The following is a 26,448-nucleotide window of genomic DNA, read 5'->3' as shown; positions in this document are numbered from 1 at the left end:
ACTTTTATTGTTTATCTAAAGCTATTCCATATAAAACTCTGCTAGATATTGTATAAATACATGTATAATCCCTGACCCCTAAAATATCAATAATATAATTAAGACTTCTGTATTGCTTTCAATCTTTTTAATTTACTTATCATAATAACCCTAACATGCAGGTAGTTATTTTACCCATTATCAAAGGATAAAACTGACACTCAGAGAAGTAAGCATGTCCAACATACTGTTAATTAGCAGTATGTAATTCACAAATGAATGATTAACAGTTCTAAATAATCACTCTTCCTCAATATTTTCCTAAAGATTCCTCAATTAGAGCTATTTTAAAAAGATCTTCAGCTTTGGATCTTTTTTTTTTTTTTTTTTTGCGGTACGCGGGCCTCTTACTGTTGTGGCCTCTCCCGCTGTGGAGCACAGGCTCCGGACGCACAGGCTCAGCGGCCATGGCTCACGGACCCAGCCACTCCACGGCATGTGGGATCTTCCCGGACCGGGGCACGAACCTGTGTCCCCTGCATCGGCAGGTGGACTCTCAACCACTGCGCCACCAGGGAAGCCCTGGATCTTTTTAACAATAAAAGTCGAACATATTTATTGCAGAAAATTTGGAAAATAATGTAAAAATAATTTTAAAAAGTAGAATAACACTGTCCATAACCCCATCATCAGTAAGATTACTCTTAATATTGTAGTGCATAATTCTGTGATATTTTATACATCTATTTCATAAACTACATACATATATAATTAAAATAAATATTATATATAAATATTACACACACATACAAATACACATAATATTTAAGATGAAATGAGACCCACTGCCCTATGGTGTTCTTTGCCTTTGTCAGGAAAGAAAATATTGTGAGCATAGCTAATATCACTAAATATTCTTCTAACACATACATTTGATTTGCTTCAGCCTAAAGAGATATTGAAACGACATACAAATCTGCTGTTACTAACATGCTAGTAGAATCATTCCCTTGCACAGTGGAGACTCATGAGCAGTCACTTTAGAGAGTGAAGGGCTCCTTGCTCCCTCTGCCCTCAGGCCTGGAGCTGGATTTAGGAGCAGCTCAAAGCAGTGCCCTGTTTCCCTTTATTCCTGGGCTGCATGATCGAGCCCCTGTCCAACACTAACCTCGCTCGCTCTCTCTGCTTGAAGCACTGTGGTCCCATTCTCTCCCCTGAAATGGCCAAATTCATTCCAGCCACAGATCCTGTGTTCTGGACCTTCTCATGGTCCGGAAATCTTTCCCTAGAAATTCACTGCTACTTCTGCTCCACCATTGCCTCCTCAGGGCTCTTTCCTGACTGCCTTATCTCTGGCAGCCCTGTCCTTTCTTTCCACTTGCCCGTCACCTACTTTCACCCTGCTTTAGTTTCTGTATCCTACTTCTTCACTCTCTATAATCATATCACATGTGTATTTGCTCCTTGCTAGTATTCTTCTCCTTTATTAAGTATGGGGTGTTTTAGACCTTGTGTCTTGTCAACAGTAACTAGAAGGGTGTCTGGCACAGAGTGTGGGCACCCGACATAGGCTAACGTGCACGAATGAACGAGTGAGTGCCTTGTACGGCATAGCTGGCAACGAGATTCTATTTTGTGTGGAGCACGTTAGGAAGCCAGGGAAGGGTTTTGAGTGGCCTCCTAATATTTCTTCTAAGAGAGATCATTTAAGACGCCTGGAGTTTAGCACAAAGGTAGATTTGTTCATTTCTATTGGCGTTTTTGCAGAAGGATCACAAAGCAGAAATTATCCTGCAGCATGGCCAGGAAGGACAGGACAGTGTGCCACTAGGAAGGGTCTAGACAGAGAATGGGAAAATGGGACAGAGTCACTTCACAGTGGCACCTAATAGATAAATCTGGGAAATCTCACAAGACCAGGTACACGTGCTAACATCGTCTTTCACACTTGCAAGGAGGATATATTTAAAGAAACCAGAATAAGCAGGAACTCTTGTTTTTATCAGAAGAATAAGGGTAAGCTCATTCACTGTCTGTGTGGTTAGGTGGTACGAGGCTCAGAAGTTGTTTTATTTGCTTGCATTTTTAAGATCGCATGAAAGAAAATGTACTCAAATTGTGATTTTTGAGAAGAGAGTTATCCATCAGCGTTAGAGTCGTGATGAGGCTGTATAGATTTCCTAAGAAAGACACTTCTGCCAAGGTGATAACATAGTTATCTTCCTGTCAGGTAGTATAATTGATAACACCATTCAAAATTAATGGACTTTGGTGTGTAGTAGATTAATGCACAGTATGCTCAGAGCAGAAACCGACTACTTTTGGGATCTCAACCCACACCCAGAATTAGACTAAAGTGAAAAGGGAGGGATGGGGGAGCCCTCATGGCTGAGGATACCGTAAAGACAGAGAAGTTTTACAAAAGGACACTGCTCAGAAAATTAGGCTTCACAATTCCATACTCATGAAAGTGAGACAGGAAGGTGTACAAAGAAAGCCTGCACTTCTTGTGGGAATCAGCTCTCATATTTGTTTCATTACTCTGAGCTTGTAGTTCCCATTAGTGGCTCTGCTTGAGCTCTTGTAAACCTTGTAACATACAGTCCTTATGAAATAATACATTACTAGGGGATTTCTATTGGTCTTCTAAGACCTAGATTAATTAGTATCAGAATAGTTTAATAGACACAGGGGAGCAAGCTTAATAAGAACACGCTTACTAGCCTACATAGTCAAAAGGAATGATCTCTTTCTGGCTGGATTGTGGGGGAAGTAAGGGTAAAAGACAGAGAGTCAAATCAGGGAGAAACAGAAAGATGGAAGGAAATGGGCCCACAGAGTCTGCCACTCATTGAGAAGCTGATATAGAAGCTGCGGGTTGTCTTGTCCCCCTTGAAGACTAGACTAGGAGAAGAAAGTACCTTTCTGGGATGCTGGAGGGAAGCTCAGCAAGGGGACAGAATAAGACTTGTTTCCCTATGTCTGATTCCCTAGCAGATAGAGCAAGAAGTTTTGGAGCCATCAAATTCTTGGTTCAGATCTTGGCTCTTATATCTGTTCTGTATATCATTTTTGGACAGTTATTTAAACTCCTGGGATATAAGTCATTTTATCCATGCAACAAAGGCAAGCAAACCAATTTGTAGACCGTTGTGAGGAATAAGTCAGATATGGTGTGTCTAAGACCTAGCACGATGCCTAGAACAGGACTGTCATTGGTAGTGCTCACTCCTGCACTAAAGGGCACCATTGATGTGTACAGATGTGTCAGACAAAATGTCAGTGCCCCTTCGTGACACACACATTGTCTCCCTTGAACACTTGACACTTCAGAGTAGCAGCTTTGTAAGATGTGTGATCTATTTAACATCATCTCTCAACGTGTCCACTTCAAGAGTGCAAAATCAAGATAATCTGACATTAGTTTCTCACATTCTAGTGAAAGTAGGGGTGAGAAAGATGGGTTGGGACCATCTTCTGGGTCAATTGTGTGTTCCATTCCCTCCGTCTAAAATGTGACTCTTCTCTCATAAAGTCAGACTTTATTTGTGACTTGTTGGGAAGTGTTCCATGAACCCTTATATGCCTTTTCACTTCAAGCTGAATTATGTACCTATCTCATGGGTTACCATAGCCCTCATCATGGTGCCCACAGGATAAATCCCTCAGGAAAACCTTTACATTGTATCTTCTGTGTTATTTTCCATGACTCTACCACCAGACTATGAATTCCTTAAAGTTCTTATTTATTCTTATATGTTTAGGTCCTAGTACATTGTCTGGAACAGTTACAGTTCATCATGTACTTGTTACATGAATGAATACACAGAATATTATATGCAAACCTATTATAGACTGACCTTGAGGAAATGACTAACCCCTCTGACCCTCAGCTTCCTCATGTTTGAAATGGGAGAAAACACGTACCTAGCAGGTATAGTGAGCCATGTAAAACACCTGGGCCAGACTACACACTCAGTAAGTGAAACACTGGCTCATTATCATTGTATTATATTAATCATCATATTCAGATACAATCCAAATTACATGATTGAACGATTTTTAAACACTTAGGGTAAAAAAAATGCATGTCATGGAGCCCCTTAATTCTTGAGATTTCTGTCTCTCTGCAAGATGCCATTTGCCCTTTTCACCTCATGGATCCAGTCCTATTTTCTCTTTGCTCTCACTCATAAGTTCTTAAATTTATTCTGTCTGACACACTCAAATCCATGAAGTCTAATGAACATCCATTCTGACATTACGCTGCTTAAGTATGGCTAGAGTGCCTAATGATTTTTGCTTTTCACAGTGACTCTGTGTATTCTGTTTTTCTAAAATTTATCAGAGCGGAACATCACTTTAATACTCCTGAAATCCAGAGAGTAACAGTTAAATCTCTACCAACGCTTTTGCGAGTCAATCATATAAAAGATACAGTACTAGTTACAACAAGGGGATATAAACATGAGCATGGCCCTGCCTCTAACCTTGAAGTTCAAGGCCTTAGATCAAATCGTCTCCCATTAATTATGCAGAGAAGAGCCCTCATGTGATGTTCTCCACCACTGTGAATCAGATCTGCTGAGTAAAGCAAACGTTGACTGGGCAACTTCTCACGTGCCAGATTAGGGGCCACGTGCTTGGAAAATGAAGCAGAATAAAACATAGGCTCTGTCCTTTTGCAGCAGGTACTTTAGTGATTAGGAGAGAGAGGAGAACAAAAACATAGTATTTCGATACAATAGTCTAAATGTTTTATTTGAAGTCAGCACAAGGAGTGTTGGTGCTAATAAGAGAAGAAATGAACTGGACTAGAGATTAAGGAAAACCTTGAGGGAAAAATGACCTGAACAAGTCTTGGTAAAAAGACTGCTAATGGAAGTATCCACATGTTGATCCTTGTGAGAATCAAAAGGAACTTTGAACTCAATGTTCAACATAGAGGAGGTAATCAATGTCAGATTATGTGATATAAAATAACATTTATAACAGTTATCATTACTGAGGAATACTTTTCTAAGTGGAAATAACTGAGGAGAAGAGGGCATTTCAGGCAGAAAGAAAACAGGAGGTTTTTGAAAAAGTGTTACTACAAACTGTTATATTAAAAGCCTAGAGATAGGGTGAAGATTGATGGGAAATGAGTAGAGGCAGGTGTGTCATGCCAGACAGTCCTACACGAGGAGGTATGGTTTTGAGGCAATAAGTGACTCAGTCAGATTTATTTTTAGAAAGACTACTCAGCAATCCCATGGAAGGTTGATTTTACAAGTTTAAGACAAAAGACAAGAAGAATAGTTAGAGGTCTGTTATGGTGGGACAGGTGAGAAGTGATGACGGCCTGAACTTTGGACAGAACCAGAGGACAGAAGAGGAAGGGTCCCAGTGGAGACGATGGAGAGATGGCACAGGTAATTTATTTGATGATTTACTCGATGAAGATAAAAGGGAGATGCAAGGATCAATAAGAATATCAGGGTTTCTGTCTGGATGGGTGGTGGCATGGTCGAGGCCACCCTGCCATGTTTGTTTGGGACCTGTTGACATTAAGGTGTCAAGTGGAGAGATTCAACAGGCATTTTCAGACAGGAATCTGAGGCTCAGGTAAAGCATCACTGTTGAAAAGAGTGGTTTGGGGGTCTTCTGCAAATAGAGGGAATAAGGATCTTAACGAGGAATGAAATTGATTGAGCAGGACATCTAGACAAGTAGAAGAAGAGGGCCAAGTACAAAACTCAGTAGAGGTTTGGAACATATCTAGGTATAGAATGGCTTTGAGTAAAGTGGCAAGATCAGAATGGTCATGAGGAACCTAAAGCTGACAGCTGTCTACAGCAGTTATCAAACAATAATGTGCATAATGAACAACTGGGGATCCCATGAAATGAAGATTTCCTGGCCCCACTAAGGGAATTGGATTGAGTATACCTAGTATAGGGCCTAGGGAATTGTACTTCCCAACAAGCATCCGGATAACCAGATGCAAGAGGTTTGTGGATCATGCTTTGAGAAGCACAAATGATATTACTGTGTGAGTGGGAGAAGACTGGATGAACCCAGGCAACTAGATCATCAAAGTCCTATGCTTATGGAACTAGATGTGAGTCTCCTCTAGATTTGATTGACAGGTAACCAACAAAAGAACATTCTTCTTACCAATCTTCGGTTATTTGCTGAGCCAAAAATATCACCCAAACCCGTGTCAAAACTTAACCTACCCAGAGCAGAGTTTGCAGACACAAATAAAAGTCAGGCTGGGAAAATGAAGGGAATCCAATGCAATGTATTTGTATTCTGTCACTGAGGCACTGTCTAATGTTGCTGTAACTATGATGTATAGGTCTATCAAAGCATGTGTTACCATGGTCTGAATTTCCTGACTGGAGAAAAATGATTAATGTAGAGATTTGCATTCGATGTGGGCTTGGACATCAATATTTCAGCTTAGGTAAACAGGGGCTTTACCTAATTTATTGGCTCTCATTATGGATGGCTTGTAGAAGCCAAGTTCCCCCTCTGCCTCCAGAATGACCTTTCATGCTCTACAAATCAATCTAGAAGAAGTGAAGCAAGTTGGTTAATATTTTAGTGAGAAAAAAATGACTTCTCATGTCAGAGACTTAATTGTTGTGATTTTGACCCATTTTGAAATTAGTTAACATTTGCTTCGGGCCTCTGACTTCATGCATTATTTATTTTCATCTTGGCCTTGCTTAAGTCTCTCCGTGTGCAGTATGCCCATAACACGTAAGAAGCTTTTTCTAATACTGCACTTGAATAATAGCATTATGAGGCAGAAAACGTGAAGACCAAAAAGTGTCCCCTCTGCATACACGCATGCATATGCACACATATGCACGTGGACACACACATACACGCACAAACATATTATTTCAAGCCGAGCTACCTCTGTATATATTTTAGCTCTCATTGGCAAAGTTTCTAGATGTTACAGTCAGCATTATAGAGCAATTTCCCTGTAAGAATTTTACGTTGCAAAGTGTGTCAGAAGTTAATCAAAGGGTAACAGTGCAAAAGCTCACGTATGCACTTCCTGGAGGCCAGGGCCAGCCCATGCTGTCAGTCACTGTCAAAACTATAGCACGCAGGGACGTAGTATGTCTTTTTCTCCCCTTGAGAAAATGTTCCTGCCCGCAGAGGTCAATGCCTTTATGGCATCAATCTATTAGCCTATTGTTACGGTGTGAATCCCAAGGAGAGGCATCTCGTCAGCTGTCTGGCTCAGATGCATGGTCTCTACAGCCTTCTACAGCAAGGGGCCAAGCCTTGCATCTTGCCTCTGACCGGCAGCATCAGCTTTGATCTATCCTGTCATAACCTCTGCATCCTGGTGAGTAATCACTTAGACCTGACTATCCATGACTTGTTCTGTGCAATCATTGGAGAAGAGTGCTTTTGGAATCATTAAACAAGCTACTCCTTCCAGCCAGCCTAGGTGCCCTCAGAGCTTGGATGTAAAAAAGGTAGTCCAGGAGAATGTTCTATCATGCCAGCTCTGTGAAAGGAGGTCCACTTAGAAGCTCCCACAGGGAAAAAAAAATTGCTCAGAAACTCCTGTGTATTTCTGAGACGTTTACCACCTTCTAATCACCTACATCCCTTTCAGTCTTGACACTGCTTCGGAGTTAAACAAAGACCAGTGTAAAAACGAGGCTCGACAGCTGTTTCCCAGATGTACAGAAATAACCATTGCAGCTGTCTGAAACTAGGGCGTTTGCATTTGCATCGGTTTGGATTAAATCTTTCATTGATTTGGGTCATCATTTATGTAACAAGTTCATAGAACAAAGGATGTGGCTGTCCAAAGCAGCCATTTTAAATCTTCAAGCAAGAATACAGAAATTCTGGGGATTACATTTGCCTGGTAAAAATGCCATCTTAATTCAAGATGATTTTCATTAAGAATCTAATTTGTTCACAGTACATTTTCTCCATGTGCTAAAACTGCACTCGTTTGTCCAACTTCATTGTCACCTTTTCCTGGAAGCTGTTTCTAGTTCCTGGAGTTAAAATTAATTGATATTTTCTCTCTGGATCTTGGAAACACACTTATCTAGACTTGAATATTATGCGCTCATTTCCTAGCAGTGCTCGTTGAAGTAAACGCTCAATAAATGCTTATGGTATCCGAAAGCCATGGAAGGCTTTCGGATACCATAGGATGGAAGGAGGGAAGGGAGAGAGGGAAGGAGGAAAGAAGGAAGGAGGGAAGGGAGAGAGGGAAGGAGGAAAGAAGGAAGGAAGGAAGGAAGATTTCTATTAATTCAAAACTTATAGTTTTAGGGCAAATATATACATATATAATCATTTAGAATTCAGAAGCACTTTCACTTTGTTACTTCTGAAAATGTCATTTTAATATTCTCATGTGTTCTTTAGTGTGGAGCTTAACAATATCCCTTGATAATTTTCAGATGCAGGAAATTGAAGCCTTGTAAATCAAAACCGTAAATTCTCTTTCACACCCTGATTTTTTTTAAGGAGGACACATGCTTCATTTTTCTTGAACTTCTTTTCTCTTCAATTCAGACTCCCAGATCCCCTCAGTATCTTGGTTTTCCTCTTATTTACAGGACCCCTCCTTAGCAGTTTTTTTCTTCCTTTCTCTTCAACACTGTTCCACCCTCCCTCCCCGACCAGGGTTTTTACGTTGCCTTTCTTTCCTTGTCTTGGTCCATAGGAGGATGCTCATTATATCAACAAAGCCAGGATATCTTCTTAGTGCAAGAAATACTGTTGATGGCTAAAAGTCCTAGATGTCTTACAAATATTTCAAATACAATATGTCCAAGACTGAATGTACTGTCTTTCCTGCCAGGACTGCTCTCCCCACATATCCCATCTTGTTTAATGGAGCAACCATCATCCACCGAGTCTCTGAAACCATAAACCTCCACGTATTGGTCAGTTTTCTCCCTTGCCCTCACCCTTCAAATCCAATCAGTCAGCACATCCTGTCAGTCCAGACTCTAAAAACGTCTTTCAAATCTAACGTCTCCTCTAGTGCCCTTGCCATCTTTCCCAAGGACTACTGCTCAGCACCTGCACTGGTTTCATTTTCACCATCTTTGCCTGCTGCAGGCTCATCTTTCTGCAATGCTACAGGCATCCTCTACCTTAAGATAAACAAATAAATAAGTGTGAGTTTGTATGTGTCTGTGTGTCTATATACCTTATTCCCTTCTCATCTTCAGGAAAAGTCCTTTCTTAATTAATCATGGCATTTATTTATTCATGACATTCCTCATCTGAGCCAGACCTCTATCCTCATCCTCCACCATCCCAAGCCCCTCACTTCACACACCCCCCATGAAAAACACCACATTTCCTAAACATACAGCCCTTTTGAGATTTTCAAAGATAACTTGCCTATCAATCAATACCCCCAAACTCTTACATATGCAGCTTTTGTTTGTTTGTTTTGTTTTATTTTCTGCCAGGCATGCCTTTCTCTCTGCCTTGTGAACTACTGCCCATCCTTGAAATGTGAGTTTTATGAAGATAGTCCTGACCCTTAGAAGGCTCTTCCGTCTGCACCTCTGTAGAACCTGGGCTTCCCTCTACTAAGAACAGTGTGATTGCTTTTTGGGTCCCTTTTTCTCATCTACCAGCCTGCAAGCCTCCTCAGGACACAGTGTCTTTTAATAATCAGTACCTGACAATTTGCCTTCAACTTAATTTTTATTAAATAAATGAAACTTTCATTTTGTTTAACTTGAAATTTCATTCTTTTTTTTCTGCTTCCATTCTGTTATAAGACATATTTTGTTCCTTTAATTATCCTTTTTAGCACAGTTTTTATTCCTGATTAAAGAAAGATGAACGAGGTTACTAGGCATACATGATGGGGTGTCAAATCTTTTACATATACGTTACGTTCTCACTTTTAATTTTTTTTTCCTTAGTGGAAAAATTAACCATACACAATTTTACTTATTCAGGCATTCTTTTCATTCAGTGAACTCTTATCAGAAATATAATTTGTACTGTGCAGAAGCTGTGGAAGGGAATTAGGGTGCATAAGTGATTGTTATATCATTAAATATAGAGACCCATTGATTCAGTCCAGGGTGTTTTGCTATTGAAGAAGCCCATTAATGCCCAAATAGAGTTCAGTCACTCTTCATCTTTCTCAAAGACCAGTGAAGAGGGTTGAAGGACCTGATCCTGAAACTTCTTAAAGTTCTCTTCTATCCTGTTCTTTCACACCACTTATCCCTGCGGTTTCTTACTCACCAACCCGGAAACTAACCAACTGAGTACTTAATTAGCACTCTCTCCTCCTCTCCTTCTCTGTCTCTTATTTACCCTTTTCTGACCTTCTGTCACTGCTGCCCCCTAGATTCCCTGCACTGCCCCCCCCATGCTGTATAACCTCCACCTTAACAATGCATGTCCTGTTCTCTCTGTTTTTCTCTGAAGAATCAGTTCTCTTGGCCCTATCCTTCCTAAGCCCATCTCCTTTCGTTCCAGCTTTCCAGTTCTGTGTTCTCTATCAGTTATTCCAGTGCTCCATCACAAAAGTCCAAAAACTTGTCTGGAAATGAAAGAATTATTTCAAATGAAGGGGTAGTCGTATAGGAAGGTTGAGGAGCAATCCAAGTGGCAAAGCCTGGGGTTTTGTTTGTTTGCTTGTTTGAGCAGAATTGTGAAAACACCTGTTAATTATTTTGTCTCATCGTGATTAAGATATGGTCACCTCCTTTACACACTGCAGTATGATGGGGAAGGAAAACATACTAAACCATCAACCATCATATTATGTGAAACCCACTATGATAGAATTCTGTGAAGGGCATTCTGAGGACATCTCTGAAAGTACTTACTTTAGCCCTAGTTTGGGAGAAACAGGAATAAGAGTATCAGAAAATGATTACTGGTTGTGATGAATAATTTTAAAATGATATATTTAAGTTTGTCTGGTGATTGCCTGTAAATATGGAAGAGAAATTAGATGATGGGTTTAATAAGTTTAGGACTCAGCATAAAACATATTGATCAGTTAACTTTAGTTAAGATTCTTATATTGGGTGTGTTGGGAAGATGCCAACCTAGATGAATTATAGCTAGCACAGGGTCCTTTGCAAATCCAAGAAACTATTGTCCCTTTCTAGTGGAACTTCCTATGCCAAACTGTCTTCTCACATGATTAATGAGGATTAATTTCTAATACTGCCATTTCATATGTCTCATAACTAGTAAAGCATAAAATGTCTGCTTTTGAAATGTTACATAGAGCTTGGTAGAACAGTGGTACTGAAGACAAATGTAATCTTAAGACCGTGTATTTGAGTAAAAACGTTTACACTAATAATTTGAACACACATAAATGAAGACTCTTCACCTTGGCCTCTGTGAGGTGAATTTGTATGTTAATGTCTGACATCATTGGGATATTAAAATAAAAGAGTCATGACCTTAAGTCATGATAGTTAAAATTATTTGAAGAGGTAGAGTGCTAGAATATTATAGGAATCATAGTGTTTCTGCTGAAGTTACTTATACTCTTAATCCCTTCATTAAAAATAATAACAAAGTGTATCAGTCATGATGAATTATGCATTTCTTTGAAATGTTAATAAACATAGTCAAAGGGAAGCCTTCTCTATTACATTTTTTAAATATATGAATCCTATTGCATCAGGATGTTTTCAGTATTCTTTCATGCTGAGGAAGGTGCTCATGCCCACGTGTATGATTGCAGATTTAGGACTAGACCCATCACTTCCATGCCAGGGTGAATTAAAGTTGCTTATCAACATGTAGGGGATACACTGGGAGAAGTCAAATCATAGAAGAACACACACGTGTTGCACTTGCCATCTCAAAGGCATTTTGTAATTAGACCGGATTCATTCATGAGACCCCCATCTGAGCTGACGGGGTGGGATACCTCTGTATCCCACCTCTGTATGATATCCCATACATCTGGTGGGATACTGCTCTTTGCAGTCACAAAATTGAAGTTAGAGAGATTAAATGACTCTACAATGACTCTTGTTTCATCTTGCCAGGTCATTTCTGAAGGCTAGACTTAACATGGATCTAAATTCCCTAGGTGGTATTTGAGTGACTTGGTAGGAACATTGTTCTCTCTTATTGCATTTTTGTTCTTTTCCTGAATTATGGAGTGAGATTCTGTTGTTTGTACTGAAAAAAATTGAACTTATATGGATGCTTTATATTACATATCCTGTTTTCAATTGTATGTCCTACTCATTCTGCTTCTGTCTTTCCCCTTTCCTAGATGAATCATATTTTCACTGGACTCATTGGACTGAAAGACAAGGTTGAATAGGTAAGTCATTTGGGGAGCTGCTATTAACACTCACATATTGTAACCAGCAGTCCTGTGTTGAACCTCAGTTTAACCAGTCTGGCTCCACAGTGTGGTAAGATCTGACTCTACTGCCCTCTTTGGTCAGACCCCCGTAAAGGACTGAGACCATAAAAGCAAACACTACAGATTAGTAAAGCAATGACTGTTGAGGTCTGTTGGCCTCAAATTGGTCAACACAGTGTGACAGTGTGTACACATTCAGAAAATACGTAGACAGTTTCTTTGGGTTGGCTGGAAATTCTTAAGTAAAGGTGAGATTATGAGAAAACATAGCCAGACTAGGATTATCACCTAGGAATTTGTTCACTGTCCTGAGAAGAAGAAACTCATGAGGCTGAGGTGTCACAGGATGCTTCCTACCCATTTGTGGGGACAGATGACATGGCATCCTTCTAAGTCTGCAGAGTAGAAACAGTCTATAAATGATACATACTTTGAAATTGATTCTGGATCAAGGGGAGTAAGAATGGGTTGGGCAGTGCCAGAATAAGGTATAGATCCAGTGAGCGCTGACTTCTTTCACTGGTAGAATCTAGATTCTGGGAAGAGCATTTAAGTACTGGCTGTTTGGTCTTACTGCCTCTGGTTTTAAAAGTGCTTTTCTAGTTTAAATAAAATGACTTTTCTTTGAAGCACTATATAGGTAAAGTTTTTGGGAAATATATAGGTAAGGTCTTAAAAATATTTATGTCTATTGATCTACTAATTCAATATGGAAGAATCCCTTTTGAGGAAATCATTAAACACAAGTACTAACATTCATATTCAATTTTTTTTTACTGTGACACTCTTTATAATAGCCTCATGATGAAGTATTATGTAGATGTTAAAATTATGATTTTGAAAAAAATTTAATCCCAATAGAAAGTGTTGAAGCAAGTGAAAAAGCAGTATACAAAAATATCTATATTGGGGCATGACCTCAATTTATACATAGCAATTAGATGGGAAGAAAATACTGCATTGGGGATGCAGATGTACTCCCGTTTTAACGCCTCCGAAATCAGCACGTGTCCTACAATTAATGGCACCTTCTAGTTATAATTGGAAACATTTTTTTTCTGTTTTAGTGGTACATAAACTAATATTGCATCTCTCTATTGATGACAGGCATCTTAGATTTGGAAAAAAAATATTAGTATCCTAATATAATAAGGTCAAACATCACTGAGGAGTATAACTATGCACCTTTTTCACAATGAGTATTTATTATATGTACATTTAGAGAAGAGGCAACTCTATTTCAGTCCACTTATATGTGATATTCTTCATATCCTGACCCAGCAAAATTTTATTTTGTCTAGGGTTGTTTATTCAACACCTTATACAATTTTCTAGGATCTACCTGGGGTGAAAAAATTCATGGGACACAAAATTGATTTTTACCAGATTTCTGTTTGGAAATCCAAAATAGCTATGTCTATCTATATACTTCACCTTCCAACACCATGGGTCCCTTACTCATCCCAGATCACTCTGAGAGCCCTTGGTCAGTGTGTGACTTCTCCATCAATTTCTCCTCAAATCAGAATCCCTTTCTCCTGGCCCATTGAGTCTCTTTTTCTCTACTGCTATCCTTCACTGACACACATAAAATATGCTAACAAATGCTCAAGTAGAGTGGCTGGGGGCTAAATAAGAAGGGTGTGGCTTGGAATTTGCAGTCTTCGTTTGAAAACCTGTTTCTACCCCTCACTGATGAAGTGACCTTGGGCAAGTCACTAACCTCCCTGCAACCTAGTTTTGTCTTCTGTCAAATACAGGTGATAATATGTGTCTTATAGGGATGTTGTACAGATTTCATGAGCTGTGTGTAAAGCAATGGGCATGTGTTCACATGTCTGAAAAATGTTAATTTCACTCATTCTTTTGTTACTGATGTGTGGTTTTCCCAAATAGACACCACCCCCTACACAGTCCTCAAAAAAGATGCTCATCAACTCATACTTGGTTCATTTCAAGCCCAGGACACCATCCTCCCCACCATGATCTTTGCTACCCAGGAAACCTTCCCAACTACACTTCTTCCACTTTCAAATAAAAACTTCTTCAGAGGCCAGTAATTTCCAGCTTATACCCCACAGTCTCCATTCCTCAATCCTATTATCCTTATATAAGCAAATTAATGTCCTTGGATTCTTGGTTGACTTCAGCTCTGTTGAGCAATTATCTTCTCTCTACTGACTCTGCTAGGATTGAGTTGGGTGGAAAGCATGGGCAGGTAGACAGAGAAATGTGTGAAATTAGGAATAATTTCCTGTAATAAGAAGCTAAATCCACGGGTAGACAAGATGGACCAAGGGAAAGTGGGTTCTCCCTGTGTGGCTCCAGTACAGTTTGTGGGCCTCAGAGGTCCGGGGCCTCCTCATGATAACAACTGTCACTTCTCTATATCACTGCCTGAACCAGAACTGGCATCAATAATGACCTGCAATTATTACCTGTCTGAGAATTCATTTACTGACCAACTCCCTAGCCTTTCGGATCTCTAATTTTCTAATTTTATTAGAACCTCAGCATTCTCCCCAACTGTCAGTCTTCTTATCTGCCAGCTTTCACCTTATTTCCTGTTCTTTCGTACCTATGTTGGCTTTAATGATTTACATTCTAACCCTACTTTCTCTCTGATTCAGCCCTATATTTCCTTGTAATTTGCTCAAAGGTTATTCCTCATATTCAGCCTCTAAAAAATTTCAGTTTGATCTTCAGATCCCCTTACTATGATATTAGGCCTGACTTTGTTCTCTCTTTCTCTAAAATTTGTCCTCAGTCTCCCGTTGCACCAGAGGTGCAAACTTACCAGCTTAGGAATCAGGAGAGCACAGCTCTGCCTCTCTCCAGAAGGAACTGGACAACTCAAATGGTGTCAAAATTTGAAAAATTAAATCCTAATGTTCTGAGTTACACCTCTTCAGAAAGCCTGAATGGTCTTCTACCAGGAGTGTCACTGTTCTGTCCAACAGGGAATTCCATTTTCAAATCAAGCTCTCTTCTGCCAAAGGGGATTTATAACCCTTTACCTTTACTGAAAAATGCTGACACTGCAGGGTGAACCAGACTCCATGAAAAGCATCACAAATGACTTCGCAATTATTAATGGCTAACAGTCTACAAAGGCAGAAAAACCTGAGAGCTTAGGAATAAGTCCCCCTAGTAAGAAGCAAACACCCTGGGGAGAGAAGCGGGGCAAGTGAAAAGTGGACTATAAAGGGATGCCATTTCTGGACAGAGTAGATTCACTCTCATAACCACAGACAGTTGAGGATCACTAAGTTCTTCAACGAGAAGGAATTGGAATTTAGAAACAAAGCCTGTTGGATAGACTTCAAAGTAACCTCACAGTTTACTTGCAGCCTGTTCTAGGGAGCCAACATTCTTTAAGGAAGACGAACAGATGAAAAAGATATAAGCAATATAAGGCCATGAAAATGATAACATTCTCTACTATGGATTCATCACTGTCAAGCAATACATTGAGCACGTGGATTCTTTCATTTAATTCTATAGCCAGCTCTGCAGCAGACACTATTATTCCCATTTGTTTTTTCAGTCTAGAAAGCCCGAAGCTCAGAGAGGTAAATTATCTAGCCCAAAGCCCCTACACTAGGAGCTAATAACTTCTGGATGTGAATGCAGTGCCGTTTAACTCTACATACTGAGCTCTTAACCAAGAGGTCACATTACCTTGCATGTGGATGAGATGTGAAGAATGAAGGTAGCATTTACTTGAGCTGGTTAGGGAAGGTAAGGAGGCACTGAAAGGCCTGCGAAGGTGGGACGTGTCAAAGAGCTTAGGAAGATGCAGGAAGCAGAAGCAATTCCTGCTACCCCATCCCTGAATCTTTACAGCTTTGTTCATCTCTGCCTCCCCCAATCGTATCTTCCTACCGTCAATATTGGTCCCAAGTAGGCCATACCCATCTCCCCTACTATCCTGCTGAGTGACATGTCTGTATTCTTGTTAGGTAGTAAATAAATCCTCACCAGAAGTCTCCCAACACTCCCCCCACCCTTAAGAAAAGCAACAATGCCTTGTTGGCTGCTTGAAATATATGAAACGCGATTGTGTTTACTTTTGGGGGTTGAAACCAATCACATACAAAAATACCTTTTTAGGGGAGAAAGACGTCAACTCTGCCGTGCATTCAAATACCTAATCTTTTCTAACTCACATTGAACAACCTTGAGCAAATCTCTCCCTGTTTGTTTTTGTTGTTGTTGTTCTGCTTATGCTGTACTGCAGCAGCAAGAAAGGCAGCTCCAACTGTGGTACAATCACTCAAATATTAAAGCTTTTTACACTCTTTTCTTCTGCTCATTCTTTCTTTCCTTTTGATCTAACAAAACTTCTTGAATTATAAATTAGAGAACTGGAGTGTTTTTTGTTTTGTTTTTTTTTTTTTGGTTCCATCATAAGGGAAAAATATCTGACTTCAAAAACTGTTCGTAGTGTAGTACAGCAGACCGTGTAAATATTTTCATTTGGCATGTGGCATGTAATACCTTGAGAAAGATGCCGCATTTAGGATGATTTCTTAAGGAGAAATTCACTGTTTTGAATGTGGTGAAACAAGCTAGTTATTTTACATGGAAGATGAAATACCATGGCCCATCCCTTTACAGCAGTTTTACAAATCTATCATCAGACGTTTTATAAAATCCAAATCTTAGTTTTGCCTTTTGAAATTTTTCTAATAGATCAGCAGTAAATAAATACTTTTCACTGAAACGAATGCAAGAAAATTAGTATAAAGTCAATCAAGGTATAGTACAATGGGGAAGATAGAGATGAAATTGTTTTCCAGAATATTGTGTTCAGGAATACAATCAGCTAGTCATTTTGAGAATTTGTCTTGTTAGTTATCTTTTTTTTTTTTTTAATTTTCTGATACTTAGGAGTATAAGTTCCTTCAGAAAGTATTTATTTATTATTTATTTATTTTTTACCTCCTCGGTCTAAGTGGCCATCATCTGAGCTGTGCACACTTACATCCAAGGGTTCATCACACTGAATCGTAAATAAGCCTTTGTCTTCCAGACTAACCACTGAACGTCTTGAGAGCAGGGAGCCATACCCTTCTCCTCTTTATCTCCTAGCACAGTGTGAGGCAAAGCTGATACTCAGTACATGGTTTTAAAAATGAATTGAATATGGCTGTGCTTTAATAGAAATACGATTAATGTTGGGGACACTTGTCCAGAATATTTTTCTTTCATTCAATGAGATAAAAAGTTTAGAGGCAAATTCCAACATACAAATAAAATGACAGACCTGAAAACAAGACCCCAAGTATTGCCCTGAGCCAAGCAACAGTGCCAAAATCTCATCAGAATAAGTTGGCCCAAAATATGCTTATGTATGAACAAGTCAGAAATATAGTGAGGTTGGATTTTTTTCTCACTGTATCCTCCCTGATCCAGAATGAAGAAAATAATACAAACTTGTATTTTATTGGAGTTAACAACTTTCAGGGGAAAAAACAGCAATCAAATAACAACCACCGCCATAAACACCCTTAGATGGTCCTTGCATGATAATCTCAAGCATCCTGATTTATCCTCTGTTTTTGCATGGTTTTTTTTTGTTTCTTTTTGCTTTAAAAATGTTGTGATAGGGTCCACATTCACGGCCAAACAGATGATCCATGATTCTCAAACACCATGAGCCATCAAGATAAAACATGATAGCAGCAAAGGTGCTTCTCTACACTAGAATAGCAATTTATAGTTTACAAACATTTTCACCTATAATATGCGAATCCAACCTCATCGCAATCTTGTATAGTAGAAAAAACACATCCTGTATCTTATCCCCAGCTTACAGATGGCAAAGTAAATACCAAGTACCTCCCCGAGGGTTGTAAAACTGTAAAGATCAGCTGTAGCCCTCAACAACAGGTATATGAAAGTCCACTGTGAGAGAATCCACTGTCTTCAGGCTGGACCTTGCTGTCTCAGTCATTCAGGCCAACATCAGGGCTATCCACAATGTGTCCTTGACTTATATCATCTAAGGCAAACAGCTGAATGCCCGAAATTCTACATATACTTACTGAGCACTTTCTATGAGGCAGGGTCACATCGTAAATGTGTAAAGCACAATATAAATATAATTTACTGATTTTTAAATATAATTTCAAGCACTGAAAGAAAAGTTTTAATTTGAACTTCTCATGAAACTCTATGGAGTCAGCATTATTCTGTTCACTTTCTACAATATGCCCAAGGTAACCATGCTAAAAAGTGTCAGAGCTGGAATTTGAAACTGGTTCTGCCTGACTCCAAAGCCCATTTCATGACATCATCCTACCTCCCTGATCATGCAGCAGGGGATGCTTCTTATTAACAAGACTGTTGGAGAGTTTGAATAGGTCTTCGAGGCAAAATATGGTTGAAAATAAAACGCTTTTTCCAAGTAGTAGTCATTATCGGCTCGTAATTGAAAGCAAGCTTGAAGAATTGCTGCAAACCGGTGTCTTCTGACAAAAAAGCAGTCTGCAGACGTGTGATTGTGGTCCCAGTTCTCACTTTGTAAACAGTCAGGCTAACCTGATTTGTTTCTTCCTTGCTTTTGTTTCTTTGAAATTGATGTCAGCTTCATTCATGGTAGGAAATTGGTTGTTCCACGTATAAAATCACGTGTTTGTCTCACCTGTTCAACTGAATTTAGAATGGCAAGAGTTGCCTTGTGGCAATTTTATTTATGATTTAGATAAATCATGTCTATTTGAAGATAGATTAATTTGGTCTAAAGTCATTAGAATGACAACATTCCTGCATGCCAAGTTCAGGATATGATAATGGAAAGAAAATGGGGGGACTTCCCTGGTGGCGCAGTGGTTAAGAATCTGCCTGCCAATGCAGGGGAAACGGGTTCGAGCCCGGGTCTGGGAAGATCCCACATGTCGCGGAGCAGCTAAGCCCACGCGCCACAACTACTGAGCCTGTGTGCCACAGCTACTGAAGCCCGGGTGCCTAGAGCCCACGCTCCACAATGAGAGAAGCCACTGCAATAAGAAGCCTGCGCACTGCAACGGAGAGTAGCCAGCGCTCGCCGCAACTAGAGAAAGCCTGTGTGCAGCAACAAAGACCTAACGCAGCCAAAAGTAAAATAAATAAATAAATTTATTAGAAAAAAAAGAAAGAATATGGGGCTTCAGGATCCAGCTGTGCTCTTTTTTTTAAGCTGAGTGAACTTGAAGAAGTCATTCCTTTACTCTGAACCTTGGTTTGTTTTCATGTTGTTACAAAGATCAAATGAGAGCTAAAGCACTATAAATATAAATTTGTTATCATTCTTTTTATTAACAAAATAATATTAGGAAAAAAATCTTTCGATGAAAGAAAAATAATGCTCTCCCTTAAAATTTTTATGAACATTTAGATCAATTTATCCAAAGGGGGAAAAAAATAGGAACAGCATTCAGCAAAATGGAGAAATCTGCAGACGATTTGTGTGGGACCATAAGTCTCCACTTCCTCTCTCCTCCCTGTTTCTCATTACTTAAGGGTCACCTCTTCCTTTTCCCTTTCCTTTCCTCTCTAATCCCTTTACCGCAGCAGAAGAGCAAAGGATAAAATGATTAGTCTTTTGTACTCATTGCTGTTTCGTAGGGTTATCCTGTGGTAGAATAGGGGATGGCAGCTGAGTGAAGCTAGAACTTAATGAGCCGTTGACAAAGGCTCTCAGGATAGACCCAGAGATCAGAAGGGAGAAAGTGGGGCAGATGCACTATAAAGGCCAGGGACAGCAGATCTTAAAGAAAGATCACAGGACTGCAAGTGTGGTGAGAGTGCTCCTTTCACAAACGGAGAGAATGGAAGCTTTTCAGCCATCACAATTCTCATTTAAACAGGGGACGTACCTCTTCATCTCATAGGGTAAATTGGGGGATTACATGAAATAGTGTATATGTTTTGAAACTATACAATTCTGTACAAATGTTATTATTAATACTCTTATCTTCTTTACCCTCATCCTTACTTTTCCAAATAGGGCTTGCTGAAGCATGGACTGCTCATAATGTTTAGCCTTTTCAGGTGTAGTTCACCTTAGGGCACAAGAATTAGTTTCATCATTACCTTTTAGCAGACCCTTTGCAGATCATTAACGTGCTATTCTACACTCCTTGTTAAGTAGATCTTTTTTTCCTATTCTAAAAAGTCAGGTGCCATATCAAAAGAATTGTATTAGTTACCTGTTCTTTGTCTTTTATCCATGCAAATACAGACTGAAAGCCTACTACATGCTGGGTATTATGCTGAGTACTACAGATAACGGAACTGTCATTGGCAATAGCCAACAAGGGATATCAGGGAATACTGACTTCACATGATCCTGTTATTACACATATAAAAAAAAAAAAATTGTCTTTTTTTTTCTCTCTTTCTCCTCCTCTCTCTCTCTCTCTCTTTCTTTCTTTCATGGACAAATCATCTCTGTAATTGGAAGGATGTATCTGCCTCCTGAAGGTAGTGAGGATTACTTGAGATGCTGTAAGAGAAGTTCTTTAAGCAGTCATGGCTAGAAATAATTGACAATAAGTGGAAGAAATTATGGTGCAAAGAGAGTGAATTAAAGGGATTTGAAGGCATTACACAATGCCAGGCCTCTTTCAAAACATTGTGTGCATCTTTTATTATTAAATCCAAAAATACCATGAAATATGTTATCATTCATCATCTTCATCTCTGTTCTCATTCTCATCATTCTCCCTATATAACCCCTATATTTTATGAGGAACCTGAAAAGCAAGGAGATTTAACTTATTCAGGGTTGCTTGGGTCCTTTGTGGCAGGCCTAGGATATAACTCCACATCTATCTGTTTCTAATTCCAATTCTTTTCCTCCTTCAGGAGAAATTGTCTGATAACAACATCCCATAGAGTTGTACCTCTTTTTCTCCAAATGTTTTTGTCATGTTCTTAATGTGATACTAAGTCCTAAATGATAGTAAGAGTTATATATTTTTATTAAATTCATATGGGTTTGGGGTCAAACTTCCTGCTTATGGTCTTATCCCCCCAATTGGATTTCAAGCATCTTTTGGTCAGAACTTTTGCCTTATTCTTAAGGATATGTCCTGCACTCTCTGTATGTCTAGCTGTGTATGAGGATATGTCAATGACACAGAATCCGAATACTTGTTGAATAAGTGGCTTTCCAGGTGAGCATTGATGTGTGGTCCTAGTATATAATCTCTGCTTGTAAACTATAGATCTTTGGAACTCAACCTTTTGCAAGTATTAGAATCACCCAGAGGACAGTTTGCTGGGCTCTGCCTCCAGAATTTCTGATTCAGTTCAGTCTGAAACAAATTTGCACTTCTAAAAAGAGCCTGGGCATACGTATGATGCTAGTGAGTGGGGGCTTTGGAGAACCACTGCTAAGGACAAGAATGCATTTGTAATATATAAGGTGCTCTTCCTAAGTCATAAATTTCATTAATTAATGAGCTTCTGGGAAGACTTTTTTTAACCTTGTTAAAATACTAGAGTCTGAAATGTTACAGTACTTACTAGATCCTACATTTGCTTTTCCACTGTTGAAGACTGTTTTCTTGTTGAAGCTAATGATGAGAGACCTAGAACTGAAGTCGGAAATGGATCTCGCCTGCATTTTGCCAGTTTAATTTCTAACCTATCTAAAAATCAAATGTAAAAGTTGATTATTTCAGCCTCTGACCCTGTCTGGCTACAGTAAGAGAGAGTGTCAGACAAGTCTAGATTGACTTCCTGGTCCCACTACCTACTAGTGACTTCACCTCTCTGCACCTCAGTGTCCTCATCCGTGTTGGAAAACTGGGCCCCTAACATTGGCCTGAATAGCATTGTGAACGTTAAAGGAAATGATGAATATGAGCATGAGCAACACTTGGCTGATGCTCAGGAAATGTTCAAACCAATGAAAACCCACTCAGTATCAACATCTTTTCAGATTAAAGAACACATTCTTTTTAATTCCTTCACTTGTTCAACTTCTACTCACTAATAGGGTGAATCTGAAAATTAAAAGAAGTCATTTGAAAAGTGTAGGGTTCTGGCTATCTTAATTTTGTTGAATCTGCCTTTAAAAGTTCTTGAGTGGCAAAGAAAACGAGAAGATAGCAGGTCCCATGAAATTTAAGGCATTAGTAGATAGTTGTCCAAGTTACTTCCTTGCTTTTATATATTTCACTCCTGTCTCTGATACTTAAGTCTTAGGGATTAATAGAAAAACACAAATATTTTCCCTTTAATTATGCTTAACTTCTAAAAAGGAAGAGGACTTCCTCATTAGAATGAACCATTCTCATATAATAAAAGAATTGCTTATAAAATAATAAACTGTTAAGACTAGTGAAATAATAATATTATAAACAAAGTGATAGGTAATACACTTTTCAAATATAAATATAGCAACAGCAGTACCATCTATTTGAATATTTAAGCAGCATGTTTTGCCTCCAAAATACCTTCACATGCATCATACCAAATAATAATCTTAGGACATAAGCAAAGCAAGCATTATTGTACCCATTTTACAAATGAGGAAACCAAGGCTCAGAAACACAGATACTGCTAAATTCAGGAGGCTGGGCATGGATTCTGGTCAACAGATCTGTTGTCTTTTTTTTAAAAAACATAATCGTGTAAATAATCACAATATTTTAATTCTACCACTCTTCTTCATTCCCCATATGCAATGCAGAATCAACTCAGAATAGGTACAAGGTTTCAGAGAAATGTATTATAGAACAGTTTTAGATATAAACCATTGTAGGGTTTGTTTTCTAAAAAAAAGTAATAATAATAACTGGTGACTCCAGTCCTCCATGAACCCTAAATAAAGACACAACAGGTTAGATAACTGATAGTAATGAGTTCCTAGTCTGTGCTAGCCACTACATCTGTAGGCTTTTTTTGTTTAATCCTTGTACAGGGTTATCATATATTATCCTGATTTTACAGTTGGGGAAACTCAGGTACGGAGGGCGAACTGTCTTGCCCCAGTAGACCCATGGATAAGAAGACTAAGTCTTAACCTGGAAAGGTACTTTTCTCTCTGAAGCCTCCTGCTTCCCAAGAGGAAGACAAATGATCTGTTCGGCTGCTGTTCCCTCTTCACATACTCCTTTCCTTGCGTGGTGAGGAGACTCAGTCACTTCCAGGTACAGGGTGGAAGTTGTGATGTTTTTATCAAAAAACAGGCCTCACTGCACCCTTTTCTTTCTCATGAAAAATAACATATTGTTTCAAATACATGCCAGCCCGAGGGTATTAGGTGTAATAAGAAAGAGAGAGAATTGGGTCCAAAAAGAAAATCAGTCAGATTACAGAGAGCAGCCTTAGCTATGGGTGCATTCAATGAAAACTGGTTAGAATTCCTTGCCTTCCAGGAAGGCAGAGGACTCATTCCAGATGTAAATATTTAGTTAAATCTAGGAGAGGCTTCTCTGAAGAAAGAGCCATCACTTTTAAGATAATTGATTCTCTTGCTAACCCTCAACGGAAGGACATTCTCAATTTTACAACCTCCAGAGGTCTTTGAGCCACTGTGCAAACCAAGACCTGAATGGCATGGAGAGAGAGTACATAGGTGGAAATTGAGGACAAGGAAACTGACTGCTGGGAACACTGTGCAGCCATTACCTGAGCCTGTGAAAACTCCAGCTGAACAAGAGAACTTTTCCACATTACACATGAATCACCAGGCCTTTTCCATACTTTTGGGATTGCTTTGGAATTAGTTTAAGATTTTATTCTGCCCTGAAAGTGTGGAATAGTGAGAGAGGCATAGCTTTGAGGTCAGACATTACAAATATTCAAATCTTTCTTTGCCACTTACCAGCCAGAAACCAAAATTCAAACCCACACTTAAGTGGTGCCAAAGTCCTCGTTCTTTCTTTGAATCCCAGTCTCTCTAAAAACAGACACTTCTCAGCAGCCTGTTGTGATAACTGGTATACCATCACTGGAAATAGTTCATAGTTTAAAAAAGGAAGAGTATTGTTTATTGAATGCCTATGTGCCCATCACTCTGCTAGACACTTCCACATATATATCTTATATAATTGTGTGTGTGTATATGTGTGTGTGTGTGTGTGTATATATATATATATATATATACACATATACACACATATATATAGTCACACACATACATGTACATACACACACATGTAAGTATCTTATATAACTGAGGTAATAATTCTGCAAGTGAGGTTCAGAGGAATTAAAATTAGAGAGTTAATGAGTGCTACTGGATTTTGGCTTTAGAAAGCCTTGATTATAAAGTTTGTTTTAACATAATATGTGGCCTTAGGATCGATCTTCCTCTCAAGTAAAAGAAAAAGAAAAAAACTGTTTTAGTATAGAAAAATCTAGGGCAATAAATGTATGAATGGTCTCTAGTGATATCTGTAAGCTCTTTGAAGGTAGGGAGAGCTCTTCATTATATACTGCACTGCACTTGTGCTATGAGTGTCCAAAAAACGTCTAACGATAGCATTCATTTAGAATTTGCTACCCTCTGAGGTTTGTCTGAACAGTACATATCTATAATTATAATATTTTACATTTGAAAGGTTATGAAGTTTGCTGTTAAATATCTATTAATATCTCTCTCTCTCTGTCTATATGTCTAGATATCCATATGAATGTCTAGATAGATAGACAGATACTTGGCTCCAGTTTTGCCGCTTCTTCTCAATTGCTTTTAATTTTCTCCAACAATGGGACTTTTCTTTTGATTTTTAATCAGGCTTTTAGCAAAAATGTCAATCAATATTAATAATACCTAGCAATTTTCCATCCCCAGTTATAAATCCTGCACCCTCCTCCCCCTTTGTACTTATATGTCCCAGTGCATAGATGAGGAAGATATAAATCCCAAGTTGTGTATAAAGGAAATCCTTTGTAATACAGATGGGGTAGAGATGAACTTAAGGCTAGAGACCAATCCTTGGACTTCCCGATCTAAATAGATGGCTGTTGCTAATTTTTCCAATTATACTATTTTCTTTCTTTTTTTAAGTGTATATGTGAAAGGGGAGAGTGTATTGACAATCTAGAGAAATAAGATGGGATTTAGAGGTTCAAGAAGAATTAGCCATTCTGCAGGGTACAGAGGGTAAAATGGTGGGTGTAAAATCTGATATGATATCGGTTATAGCAGTCTTTTCTTTGTTTTTACTTCTAATCATGATAAAAGTATGCAGGTTTTATAGTAGTGTAAAAGAGAACAACATTCCTGGCATACGTATCACATACTATAGTTTAATGCCTTGGGATTTACGTGTATCTATCTATATTCTATCATAGTTCTGATAATTGCCATGTTGTTTAGCCCCTCCTTTACATCAAAATGATATGTTAAGTGAAACAGGAGGGTGACTAACCAGTGGAGAAGAGGTCAGGTTGTGAAATGGAGTGCACATGATCCACCCAAAATTATGATAAACCATGTATTTTGGATGAAAAAAACATGCAAATTCAAAAGTTTGTAGTTCTTTATTCCTAAGGGCAGATACAGAGTTCAACTAGTTATTGACTCTTAAAAAATCTTCCTGGGCTTCCCTGGTGGCGCAGTGGTTGAGAGTCCACCTGCTGATGCAGGGGACACAGATTCGTGCCCCAGTCCGGGAGGATCCCGCGTGCCGCGGAGTGGCTGGGCCCGTGAGCCATGGCCGCTGAGCCTGCGAATCCAGAGCCTGTGCTCCGCAACGGGAGAAGCCACAGCAGTGAGGGGCCTGTGTACTGAAAAAAAAAAAAAAAAAAAAAAAAAACTTCCTGATGAAAGCCATCCATCACAGAAAATAAAAATTATTCAAAGCACATCTATGCAGGATGAGAGAAAGGATGTGGACAAGGAGGAAGCTAAATAAGAAAATGAAGGAAAAAATTGGGAGGGGAGGATGAGATAGATGGGAAGGGCCACTGGGAGGTACTTATGAGTGGGGTTGCAGAGTTAAAGTAGAAGTCCCATTTTGGAAGAGAATGCCAAAGAAATGCAAGTTAGTTCCTCCAAAAGTGTGTGTCGGTCCTGAGAAAGACAAGTGCATGTCTTGCTTCACAAAGTATAACTGTGAGAGTTGCAATTCAGCTCATCTGTCAGCCTCTGGGGC

At 39.1% G+C, this 26,448-nt stretch overlaps 1 long non-coding RNA gene across 1 annotated transcript in view; it reads left to right on the top strand.

The window, feature by feature from the left end:
* LOC132597763 (uncharacterized) overlaps positions 1–26,448 on the top strand; it is a 2,174,902-nt gene that overhangs the window by 1,105,064 nt on the left and 1,043,390 nt on the right. Inside the window, exon 6 of the long non-coding RNA XR_009565047.1 lies at positions 12,251–12,301. This is a non-coding gene — a long non-coding RNA (uncharacterized lncRNA). The remainder of the gene's footprint in view (positions 1–12,250; positions 12,302–26,448) is intronic.

This window comes from Globicephala melas, chromosome 8, assembly GCF_963455315.2.
Source record: "Globicephala melas chromosome 8, mGloMel1.2, whole genome shotgun sequence".
Taxonomy (NCBI): domain Eukaryota; kingdom Metazoa; phylum Chordata; class Mammalia; order Artiodactyla; family Delphinidae; genus Globicephala; species Globicephala melas.
This window is presented reverse-complemented; position numbering and strand designations above follow the sequence as displayed.